At 37.7% G+C, this 13,380-nt stretch overlaps 2 protein-coding genes across 2 annotated transcripts in view; both read right to left on the minus strand.

The window, feature by feature from the left end:
* The window catches only part of Gbs-70E (Glycogen binding subunit 70E), a 78,781-nt gene extending 70,225 nt beyond the window's left edge, over nucleotides 1-8,556 (minus strand). Inside the window, exon 1 of the mRNA XM_065232637.1 lies at nucleotides 7,557-8,556. The gene's annotated coding sequence lies outside the window, so the exon portion shown is untranslated. The remainder of the gene's footprint in view (nucleotides 1-7,556) is intronic.
* The window catches only part of Eato (Engulfment ABC Transporter in the ovary), a 218,506-nt gene that overhangs the window by 73,286 nt on the left and 131,840 nt on the right, over nucleotides 1-13,380 (minus strand). The window lies entirely within an intron of this gene.

Genomic DNA, 13,380 nt, shown 5'->3' on the forward strand with positions numbered 1-13,380 from the left:
GAAAATGCTTTGAGATATAATGATGGATTTTTAGTGGATATATATTTTAGATATCCTTTAAAGCGATCCTTGTTCACTGGTTCAAATACGCTGGATAAAAATTCTTAATTGAATATCATATTCCAGTCAGCCTTCCACTATATTCTTAAGTATCATGAGAAGATTTGTTTTTAAATATTATATATTTATAATTTATATTACATATTTAAACTAGCATAAAATTGTTTGTTTGAAAGCCATCAAAATAGAGCCAATAATCATGAAAACGCCACTGCCAACTAACATTTCCAGCTTAATAAGCCAACTTTTTCCAGCATTGTGCTGTAAAGTAGCTGAAAAAAGCTGCAGATACAGCTACAAGCAGAAGCTAGCAAAATAGTTTTGGAGAGTGTTTACTCAACTTTATTCGATTTATTTATTGTGCGACTGGCACTGAAAAAACAGCAGCAAATAAACGCTAATACCACTTCTATGCAAATATTAATCAACTTTCAACTTGCAAAACAAAGCTAATAAAGTGAATATATTACTCATTTGATGGTTTCTATACAGCCAACCACTCTTGCTGAATAACATGAACATCAAAAGTGCCCTTTCAACAACTACACAACCTGTACTCAGCTAATAAACTGTGTTAGCTCTACTTTGGAAGCATTTTTATAGTCAACTAGGTTTTTTTAAACGTGTGCAGTTTACAGCTTTTACTCCTCCTTACTCCTTTACAAAGCTGAAGTAACTAGTCGAGAAAAGTGATTCATGTGCACTATTATAGAGCCTCTACTCAACGGTATTATTGCAGAAAGCCATGTATAGTTGTTTACGTCAGTTCAAAATGTTGGCATAGCGAAGTTGGTAGTGTCAAGGTTTGCCAATACGGTCGTCTCGAGTTCGATTCCAGGTTCCGGTGCAGGGTAAATAATTTGGTGGTGTGCTTATTAAAACTAATTTCGAATAATTTGATTCTCACCGCAAAATAAACTCAATCAATTCCTCCAACAAAAAAAGCGTAGATAATATATAAGCCGGCTTCCACAGAAAGCTGTGTAGTGATTATTGGATAACCGGGAAAAGGTTGAATAAGCGCCTTTCAAGTTTGCACACAACTAAACAGCAGGATAACAGCTGTTTAGAAGCGTAAATGGAAATGCAATAAGATCTTGTTTCAACCGTCCCATCAGCCATGAGTAGCTGACTAAGTTCGCCAGATTTGCTTGTATAGAGGTTGAGTAAAGGTTGCCTCATACCATATAACGTTTTTGAATATAGCTTGAGGCTGTATAAACGTTCGCTAAATGAAAGGGGCTTATTTATTTTTTGTGAAAATAACAACTGTATGCAGCCCTTTTTGACAACTGTCAAAAGAAGGTTACCGGCTGAACCATTTGTTGGCTGTGGTTAGCATTTGGCTACGGTTAGTGGGATTTTTTAAATATTCTAATAGTTCCTTTCAGTTAACGAACTATATTAAACTAAACTACCTGGTCAAAATATTTAACGCGAAGTGTCATAGCTTGTGGAAATTGGATACATCCTTATACCATAGACAAACAGACGTAATTCTTTATTTTCGATCATCGTTCACGCATTTGACGATTGATTTGAATATTATTCTTTTCGCGAACTGCTCACCGAAATGCTGGCATCGGATCACTTTGACGTTTCTATATATTCCTCACTGACTCCTCACATTTATGTTTTGCATGCTGAACCTTTTACGATCGCATTCTGCTGAGTGAGCTCAGTGAAAATTTTGCAGAAAGAATCACTTTTTACTTTCTAGCTTTACACATAAATTTACACATTTAAATTTGTATTAACATGGAGAAAAGTATTATTCTGCAACACATAAACGTGGAGCGGTGCCGGTGATGTAGTGGTAAGCGTGATTATCTCTCACCCCAGCAGGCCTGGGTTCAATCCCAGTCGGCGCCGCCGGGATGTTCTGAGACATAACATCTCTGATCACACCTTCCTTCGGAAGAGAACTAAAGCCGTTGGTTCCCGGTTCATGAGCTGCTGGGTCGATAAGTAGGGTCCAGGTGTAGAAGCTGCCTCACTGGCGTCGGTAGCCTTGGTGCTCAGCACGGAAAACAAGATCGACGGAAAACAAATCAAGGAGAAAAAATCACATAAACGTAAGCGTCACGCAAATTCCGTAAAACTGCTTTTGGTCAATTCAACTGATTTAAATCAATGTACTCGGCTATTTAAATCATTAGCGTTCGGTTTTTACACATTCAATCTGGTTCTCCCTCGGTAGAGAAAATTGTTCGGTTGCCTTTCAGTATGAATTTTCCCATGCTTGTGTGTGACTATTATCGGCAGTCTCTTTTTCTTCGGCAACCTTTCCATTTGAACTGGGTGTTAACCAGCTGTTCTATTGTCGGCAACTCGAAATAAGCCATTGATTACCACGATTGCTCAGTCGTAAAAATGTAATCAGATTGCAGCTGAAAGACTAAGGAATCGTTTGAATACATTCAGCGAAGTGTTTTGATGGAACAATACAGTGAAATTTACGTTTCAATTTTGGTTGCCAAAAACGGCCAATGGGTGCCGAAGCCGATATTCACCCTGTGTACTCAGAAAAAAAACGTCTTCAATGATTACATGTTTTAAAACTTATCCAAGAGCAAATTTTAGAAATTTGTAAGAAATCTATATTCAGTAAGTTCAGCTTGTTAATCACCTGGAAGTAATCCTTAGCTGTGGAGTGATTGTATAAAATATACTAAAAGTAAATGTGACCAAATTAGGCCGAATTGTAAAGATTGAATTCATGATTTTTGTATTAAGAAATCTTGAAATCTTTATGTGACGACTTTTTTTTTCGAGATGTGTGACTTTAAAAAAAATCGACTGAAAAAATACAAAAAATGTGTGATTTTGAAAATCAAAATCATTATTATGGGCCCTTAAACTATTCAGGGTTCTTACAATTTAAAAATTTATCTATAAAGTTCTGACGAGAATACCGAGAATTTTAAGCAGAATTAAAAAAAGAAATGAAGTGTTGAGGAGGAACTTATGAAATTTTTAGGAATTCTAACCAGAATTCATAGATAATTTTTATATAGGGTTACGGTATGTAATGTGGGTCTAGTCCTTTCATTCGGCCTATCACGCAAATAAATAATTAATTAAGGAATATTACACAAAAAATAAGGAAAATATTGATCACTGATGGTTGATAAATGTGTACCACACACAAATCAATTTATATCACAACATTTCAATACATTTTCAGCTCTCGTAAGTAATAAAACTGGTTGAGAATATCACAATGTTCGGAGTTTTTAGCCGCCATGACTTATAAGGTTAAGATGGGAAGGTTGACTGACGATCATCAAATGGCCTGATTATGGCATTTATTGATTGGAATTACCTGATAATACACACTAGACGTAAAACTTACAGTTGCTGTTTGAATATTTTATGTTTATTTTAATTGTTTAACAACGTTTTCACAAGTAAAACATGGACCCAACTTTAGGGACACATTTCTTTTCTATGTTCCTAACTATGGCCCATGAAATTCATTTGACAGCATATAGCAATAAGAGTAACGTCAACAATGTTGTTTTGCATTTGGATGATAAGGAACGAACAGGAAGGGAGATTTTTTCTGCCAAACCTGTATAATGAACATCACAATGTTCTGATTTAGATATTCTGCGGTCAAAAGACGATAAGCGAAATTTTTAATTTTTAATTTTTAAATTGAGTGATTTAATGTAGTTTTCGTAAAATTTTCTCTAAGAAATGTTTTGAGGAATGAAGAGCATTAAGTTAACAGTGATAGTGATAAAAAAAAATACATCAGAAAACGTTACCAAGAGCGTTTTTTTGAGGATCAAACAAGATAGGACGAAGTTGCATCCATAAATAGACCCAATTTGGGGACAATAGACCCATATTACATACATTTCCCTCGTGAGTTATTGTCTTAAAAAAAGTAAGTTTTTCAACTTTTCGTGGTTTCTGATAGCAAACGACATGATAAGCATATCTAAGCATACCATTTAGCAGTAGAATATCGTTTGCAGGTAAATTCATTGATGAGTTATGATTAAAAACGTAATCGATGGCTGCATATTAGACCGAGGTTAGGGACGTATACCCTACATACAGTCCTAAAGAGTTCTAAGATAAATTTCAAGATAATTCTGGGGAGAAGGTAAGATAAATCCTAAATTATTCTTAGAAGAATTCCATAGGAATTGTGCGGAGCACTTAAAGCTCCAAATGATATGATTTTGATGAGAATAGCAGGTGAATTTTAATTAACATTACGAGAGCTCTGATGAGAATTCAAAGAGAATTACAACCATAAATTAAAGAATAATCAGTAGACAATTTCAAAAGAATACGAAGGAAGATTCTTAACAGAACTAAATGAAATTCAAAGGAAAATTTCAAGAAAATTCAGAAGTAAATTCGAAGGATTTATGTGGAATTTCGAAGGGTTTCTGAGAAGAGTTTTGAGTACAGTTCGAAGAAAATGATAAATGAATCGAGTTTTCAGGTTAGTTTCAAAGGATTCCAAGGAAAGTTTTAGGAGAGTTTCAAATGAATTTTAACAAGCATTTAATTTAGAGAAAAATTCTATGATAATTAAGAGAGAGACAGAGACGATTATGAACATGGAAATTCGGATAAAAATTGTATGTTAACTATGATTTCGAATCGTACAAAATGCAAGGATAATTTATGCTCTTGAACGAGAAAACTATTATACGTGGGTTGAAGGAATAATAAAGAGCTGGCTCGTGGTCAATCGATTCCAGACAGTGAGACAGCGAACGTGTTTATTAGACTGATGCAAAATTTGACTTTTTCGCTCCACAGTGCTTAAATGGTTTCAAATGGGTCCTGATAAGCCTTCCAAAGTTACAACTCATTTGGTTAGAAACAGACTTCGCACAAGCCATTTGAAGTTTACATGTAAATTACTATGGGAAATCTCAACTTTTTGTTCATTGCCTTCTAGTCTTTTTTCCATATTGAGCTGCGAAACAGTTCGCTAGCCTTTCTCATAGAAAATTTTCTCAGCTACAACTTTGCTGAAGATCGTTTCTATGTAAAAAGATACAGGAAAAACTTATTAATTGTTTAAGAGATTGGTAAACTTATGACATGATCAAGCAGCTGCTCTGTAGGCAACACTGTATTTCGCAGTGTGACATAGTAGCCATGATGTTTGTGTCCTATTCAACGCCCCAGAAACATCAATGTTGCCTACTGAGCAGTTGACTGAGCATGATCATAAGACATCAGCGCATTGAACCATTGATAACTTTCGATCCATGCATTTGATCAAAAAGTGGTCTTCAGCAAAGTTGTAGCTGGGAAAATTTCCTACAAGTTGAAAGCTTTTGAAGCAGACCGATATGGTGAATTATTAGATAGACATGAACAAAAATCTTCAAATGGTTTGTGCCATCTCAGTTTCTCACCAAATGGGTTCAAATTTTGAGAGGTTAGTCAGGATCCGATTTGGAATCGTTTAAGTATTGTGGAGCGAAAATTTCAAATTTTGCATCACTTTAGTGTTTATAGTATGATGATGATAATTCGAAAGCTCTTTATGAAAGTGAATAAAATAATAATTGTATTAATAAAACAAGGAACATTGAGATTTATAGTTAAGTTTCAGAAAGGGAAATCTTTTTTTAGTAATGAACTAGCCATTTTCATTAGTTGATACTGCAACTCTGGGGTAAAAAAGTTGCCATCTGTTAAGGATTATTGATTTTTCCCGGTTCACCGGTAGAGTTTTAGGTTTTTCCCGGTTTTCCCGCTTACTTTTAAAATTTCCGGTTGTTTTCCAGCTGTGAGAAATTTTAAAATTTCCAAAAGAAATGGGTACGATTTTAAGAGTTTGACAACTTCTTACTGAATCTATCACACCTTTTCACCATTTTAATCGAATATGGACATATTTTTTTTGTAAATACCGGTTCAATTTCATTGAAATTGGTCACAATGACTGAATTGCCAACATTTTGAAGAATTTGGTCACAATTTCCATAAGAAATAAGCTATCACTGAACGAATCGACGACGAAAAAGAGACGAACCAACCAACGGCTGAAAATCTCTTTAAAGATAAAAAAAAGAAATCGACGACAACTACGATGGAAATCAACTACATAAATCTTTCAACGCAATGGATCACTTTTATCAGTGACTTCGCGTAATTTGATTTTTACCTTTCCACTGACTTAGGAAACGATTTAAATAAAAAAAAATATGCATTAAATAGATACAGATTAGTGTAAATAAGAGCTTTGGTGCATTATGGAACAGATTAGAATATAGGGCTATATATTACGTTTTAAAAATCTGAGAACAGGAATAATGTCATTTGACGCGAAGCTAGTACCTCTCACTTATAAACAAGGACAGACAATTATAAATTGGTTTCTAGTTGTTAATAAAAATGGTCACAATGGTTCTGTCATGAGCCAAAAAACTGCATGTGGACTAACTTAACATCCTAGCCTAACGTTATTCAGAATAGTCAAACTAGGAGTCGGAGTGTGGTACTTTTGTTCGACTCCGACTCCTTTTGCCCAAAAATGTGTCCGACTCCGACTCCACAGCCCGCCCGATTCTGATAATACAAATTTAAATAGCAACGAAAATTCGCTTTTGAATAATAACTTTGATTAGTTCAACTTTTTAACGCATCCCAAACTATCAATTATCGCATCCCAATGCCAAAAGGAAAACAAAACAATTAAGCGCTTTTAGACACCTTCATTTAATGTCAATTTCACATCCTATTAGCGTCTACAACACCCAAAGCTTACATCGAATGGACACAGATCAAACATGAAATCAAAAATTCATCTTCCCCTCTAGTTGCTCTGCATTTCTCGAATCATTCAATCCAACATCAACGTAGACCAAGTTTGAGGCAGAACCCAGGCCCATCGTTAATCACCACATCGTACGATGTGGATATGCATTCCATGCAAAGAGGAAGCAGGCCCTAAAACCCGAAACCTACACCAAATCAAAGCATGCGTCAATTCAATGAACGAGAAAATGTTAAAAGGTTGCTGCTTTGTGTGCTTTTCTCGCTCTTTAGCTCGCTACTCTATGGGCTTTTCAACTGGATTGAAAAGGGCCCAGCTCTAGGCACTTTCGATCCGGTGTGGAGTGTTTCTGGCTTCTTGACTGTGTGTTGTTCCTCTTTTCCTCTGCATTGCCACGACGATGACATTCCATGTGTTGGCGTGCAGGCAGCCAGGCAGGCAGGCAGGCAATGCAACCGAGTCGGAGATTATTTGACGACAACTTTCATTTCGTTTACACCCCCAATATTTGGACGCATATGTTGCTGGCCCAGAGTGTTGCTGGTGGCAACCGTAATGCTAGTTGCTGACGTGGGTATACATACCTATAATGTTTACAAACATATGTCCGACGACGAGGTATCATATTTGCCCTTTGGTGGACAAATACGGTTTGTAAAGCTTGTCATTGATACATAAAGGCATTCCGAAAGCTCGAGTGTTTAACCTAGTAGGCATACATTGGTGAACTTACCTCAAATCCGAATACGAAGCAACGCCTACTTGGCTCAGTTGATTGGTATTGCACTGACACGTCGAATGGAGCGAATTATCCACGAATTGGTAGCTTTGTAGCACGGTCGTTATTTTTTCGCCCAACGTATGGCGTAGTATGGTGGATCAATTTTTTTTGCTGCCTGATCCTTGCAGTATTAACGACTACCAATTCCGACGGCGGCGTCCACTTCGAGAAAATGCGCGTGGAAATTTTCGATTTCTCGACTGTATTATGTCTTGAAACGAGTATTTTTAGAAAGTTCACACACCGGCTTTTCGCTGTAATCTTATTTGAAGCTATTCATTTCACAAAAGGCCGCTAGCTGTGCTTGCGGATTGTGTAGAATGTTTCCTTTTTGCTTAGCTTTCTTCTAGACATTAGGAACAGTACACTTTCAGCTTTTCGCAATTTCTCGCACTGGTCTACTTGATCTTCACACTATACATGCAATTTTGGGACAAAGTTACAGACTTGTACACCGATTTTCCACGGCGAATTCACTACACTTCAACGGAACATTTACACGACTGCCATTACCAATTTGGCTTTCAAAAGGTATATTCTACAACAAAAGACGTAATTTCACTTCACTCTCCGAATCTCTTCCTTTCTCCCTGTTAAAAAATTACATTATTCTTCACTTTGCTGGATTGCGTCTCTTATCTGGAGAAATTCTCTTTTTCTCTCACTTGTTGATGATAACACATCTGATATTAGTATTATGATTGCTGATGGACGGACTGGTGGATGCTGTGCGGCACTGGTTGTTTAGCTTGAACTGATGTATCGCTGATTGGTTCCAATCCAAAAATTGGCGACGGCGATTCCTACTCTGTATATTCAATTACTGACTGTCTGCTTAGTTAAGCTTTAGGTACTATCATTTGTTTGTGATGTAGTAGGAACCTTTATATTTTTTTTGCGGACAACTGAACAAGAGTACGTCCATATGCTTCGACTGTTTATCGAAGACTGAATGCGACCTGCTTCCCGACGTCTGGTAATAAATTCGAATGTCGCTCGGTCGCGCCGGTCAATGCACAATAGTTACCGCTCTCCGTCGTCTGACAGCCGAGAAGAGTAGGCGCGATAAGGTTTCTCTCTCTCCATCTGCTCTTTCACTCTCTTCCTCACTAAAAGGCACACGGAGCCATCCATCGGTTCGAAAATTGAGAATGTGGTGACCTGTCTGACCGCCGCCGCAGCGCAGTGCAGGACCAATCGGAGTGGCCAATTGCTTGAGCGAACAGAGAGTAGTTTGACAAAAGTGCTCGCACATTATGATGTGTGCTCTGTGCAGGGACATTCCGCTCTCAAGAGCAGCGAGAAAATCCTTTTGAATGTAGTGTAGCAGAGGTGATGATAGTGGAGCCGTTTGGTAGTCCAACTGGAAGACACATTTCGATTACGGTTTCACCTGTCGAAGTGCGGAAAATAAAAATATGATTCGGTTCATATGGATGACAATTGATGTTTATTATGTAATTCAAACTATTAAATGTTATTTCAAAAGCTAATGTTTAGTAACACGGTGTGAGCATTAGGGTGGGTCAAGTTTATATGGTAAATCACAACCGTATGTGCTTCACTGCTCTTTCGATGCGTGTTGAGGTCCCCAACAACTGTGAAAAAATTGAGCGAATTCGGTTATGATCTGGATTTGCGGGGGAAATGAATCTAAGTCCGAGGTTTGGTTAAAATTGAGCAATTTTTGAATTTTTGACAAGTAAATGAATATTTTCGTGTTATTTCCCATTCAAAATTTAAAATTCTCCCGCAAATCCAGATCATAACCAAACTATCTCAAATTATGCACAGTTATTGGGGACCTCAATGCGCATCAAAAGAGCAGTAGAGAACATGGGGTTTTAATGTTGACCCACCCTAGTGAGCATGCTTGTATATTTATTGTTTTCTTTCTCTAATCTAGATAAACATTTCAAAAGGTCCTATCTGCATTGATCGATTCTCTTTATCGACTTTCTCTCTCGTTAATAACTCAACTTCAACATTTCCTGCTGTGTTCAACGTTCTAAGTACAATATAGAAATTCCTGCTATCAAACTGTGTGGCAAAAATAACACGAAATGCATTTGCGTAGGCTTGGTTATCAAAAGAGAAACTCGATGAAGACAATCGATCAAAGCAGATAAGACCATTTGAAATGTTCATCGAGTAATTGCAATTTCAAACCAACGCAAACTGCAATGCAATTAGAGCAAATGGCAGGTACCACATTCATCTGATTGAATTTCAACAGTTAAAGCTCTTTAAGGACATCCTTTATTGTACAAATCCAACCCAGGTAATCATGACGCAGTAGGTCTTTTTCTTTCATTTGTTTTGCTATCAATGTCCATTCATCTCATGGATACCTGAAACTATGTAAATATTATGATCCTATTGCCGCAGATACACTTGTATGACATAATAATTATGAGCAATATACAAACACTATACAAGTGTGACCATGGATGAGCATGAGTTTTATTATACAAATAAGGCTCATGCTCATAGTTTGAAATACAAGTGTATCCGCGGCATATGTATGACCAAACCTTTGATGGCAGTAGTCAAGGCTTCCTACCTCCTTCTACCTACCTTCCCACATCCTTTTACTTATAGCTGCAGCAAGTGATTGTGGGTGGATTATTTATTTTGTGGTATCTGAAGTTTTCCTCATTCTTGAAAGGTTAATACTATGGCCTCCAAGCTCCTCTTTTCGTTTTCGATCGATTTTTTTTTTGGAAATCCATTTCGACTGAAAGCGGTAATCATAGGTGATGATTAAGACGAATATCAGTCGAGAATAGCCTTTAGAAATCATCCGCAAAACTGACCAATCAATCCTACATCCCGTGCCGGATGGGTAAACAAAAATGTGGCGGCAAAAGTCTGCCACGCTAATTGCTTTGCAATTGCACCCACCCACCTGCCGACCAAAAGCACAGGTAAGCAACCAAACCAAAAATAGTATCATTCTCACCTGTGTCGCCGAAAATAGCATCCCTCATGATTTGAAGGAAACTACGCCCCTGAAAACCCTAGTGGCAAAATAAATAAGTAGAGAAAACCAAACTCTTCCTTCCTCACCGTTGATCGATTCGCTGATTGTCGCGTGTAGAACTGATCGCGTGGTCCAATCCAAGCAAGCACGTTGTGACTTGTGCAATTTGGCGAAGAAGCTCGAAGCATGTCGTCAGTTTACTAAAATATTGATTGTTAGAACGAGGGTAGATTGCGATCTTTGGAGCGAGATAAGATTAGAAAAAAAGGAAACCATGCACAGTGCAACGTGACTAACGTGACATAAATTCTTCATTCGAAGGCTCCAAGAATCCTGGTGTTTTCGGTTGAAAGCATGAATCAGCTTTTTTGTTGAGGAGCTAGGTTATGTTGATTATGATCAACCTGCTTTTGTTGTTGTTTACCAATTTGTTTAAACTGAGTATGTTTATTAATGTGGGGTAATAAAGGTCATCAGTACTTATCTCAACTAAGCTACTTCCTACATCACAATACATTTCTCAAAAGGTAAGTTGCAGAGAATGTTTCATTATTGTTTGAAATATCAAACTCGCGATTACGCGAAACAAAATAAATCTAGCGTTCAGAATCATAAGGGCCTAACTGCGATGATCGATTTTCTAAGTAATTTTTTTTTGTTAGTAACTCGGCTGGAGTAACATTTTTCGGTGGCTTTGATGTTTAAGGAAATTCTGGTAAAAGTTGCTATGGAATTCTGAGGTGGAATCCATGAAAATGAGATAACACTTTTCTAAATTCTGAATGGCATACCACGAGATTTCCAAGAATATTCCAAGCGAATTGTAAAGAATATAATGGAGAAAAATTAAAGCAAATTCTACCGAGAATTTTTAAGAATCCAAAGAGATCTTTAGAGTAAATTTCAAGAGCAGGTGGCCACTGGATTTAGGTAATTCGATTCCTAGTTTTGCCGGGGTACTCAACACATTTTTTCCGGTTTCATATAAATAGCTAACGGTATCAAATTTATACTGACACGGTTGACTTCAATAATAAAGTCTGATCCACTTAGAATCCGGACACATGAAACCAGGTGTTTCTCGGGATTGATTTGACGTAAGAAAAATGTAATTTTGTCAAGATGAAAGTATTTTATTGCACATTCATGAAAAAATGCTAAATGGAATTCACACTGGTTTTGAGTTCGCAGCTGAAAATTCCTTGACAGATCATCAGTTTCCGGGCGAATTTATCGGCGAAAACAAACTTGAATTTGCTGGGGCATCATGTGTGTCCAGATAAAACTTTTGTCCGGGAACCTGCCTGAAAATCATCTTGACATAGATTCTGTTGTCCATGAGAAGGCATCCTCTGTACTTCGTCAAAACCCGGTCGTACAACTTCCGGGCGCGTGTTCTGGCCACTAGATTCTGCTTCATCGTCTTGTTTGGTTGCTTGGAAGCACCTGCTTGCAGACGGATCCTTTGGACGGTACTACGGCTGGTACCGTATTTTTTGGCGACATCCTGGGTTTCTCTTGATCGACCTCAACACCTTCCAGTTCAGCTGCCGATCCAAAATTTCAGCACGACGTTTGCTTTGAACCTTCCGGGCCACACTGGAAAACATCTCCCACGGTAGAAATGGCAATTGTCAACTTTTTCGTGATATTTCAAATTGACCACGTCGGGTTTTCGACGTGGGTGTACAGGTCAATTTTTCTTTCTCGTCTTCCATCTAGTACAACTTTTTTAATACTTCACGTGTTAAGATGAAACTTTCACCACTGAAACACGTGTACGTAAAAAAAAATGCTGTCAAAACATTCCAAATCTGACCACTAGAGGCACTGCTATAGAATAAATAAAAGGTCAGGATTCTAAGTGGATCAGACTTTATAATAGAGGAAGCTAGATGGGGATTAGTGTATCAAGAGGGGTCAATTGCAGTTACATCGTTTTTCTTCGGTATATGCTTCACAATTGACCAGTATTCCCCTATTGGTCGGATTCATCTCCTTGGGAACCACTGTGACGCCATTTTTGCTGTACTCCTTTTTGGTGGAATTTGAGTAGTGGCCAGAATAGGCAATCCACCTCATGTTGCTCCAGAAAAGGCAGTTATCCCTTCAGAAGGCACTTCTGGTAAATTTACTGGTTCATGGTCCCAGAAGTAACGAAAGTTTCACTTTTCAGTCCACAATTGCACATTGTTTCCCAGAAAAGGAGCTTTTTGGGGAATTTCGATTTCTTTTTGATTATACATTCTTCCGGGGCACCATTCTGGTCAACCGAGGAGCAGATAGACCGGGATTTTCGTATCGAGCGAGCAGGATCGAATCGCGATGTGCTTGCTCCGATGATGCCATGTTGTAAATAAATATAATGACAACCAACCAACTGTGATTCTTTACACTCTTAGCACAAACGAAGTGACAGACGGAGCGGCTCAAAAACTTTGGTGACGAACCTGCTATTGCAATTTTTCAGTGTACCACATGGCAACACTACTACTATCAAAATCCTGAAAATTTGATTAAAGAGGGAATTAGGATGGAGGGGGGACTTGGGTTAACCATGTTCAAAAGTGGCGGTGAAGACATGTGAAAATTTATTACATTTGGCTTTAGGAATCATTGAGAGTTATGCGTTCATCAAGCACAAAGCTACTATTTTTAAATTAACCCGGATTAGGCTGCACAATCGTTGAACACAGTAAGACATCCAAGGACAAATGGGAATGTTTTGATGTTAAAAATTTATCCTATCTTGGCACAAGAAAGCTAACCTGAGGAATGCCAGCTCTAATAGGC

Source organism: Ochlerotatus camptorhynchus, unplaced genomic scaffold (assembly GCF_037179485.1).
Source record: "Ochlerotatus camptorhynchus isolate MF236.1 unplaced genomic scaffold, CSIRO-AGI_Acam_v1.1 ptg000370l, whole genome shotgun sequence".
NCBI classification, from domain to species: Eukaryota; Metazoa; Arthropoda; class Insecta; order Diptera; family Culicidae; genus Ochlerotatus; species Ochlerotatus camptorhynchus.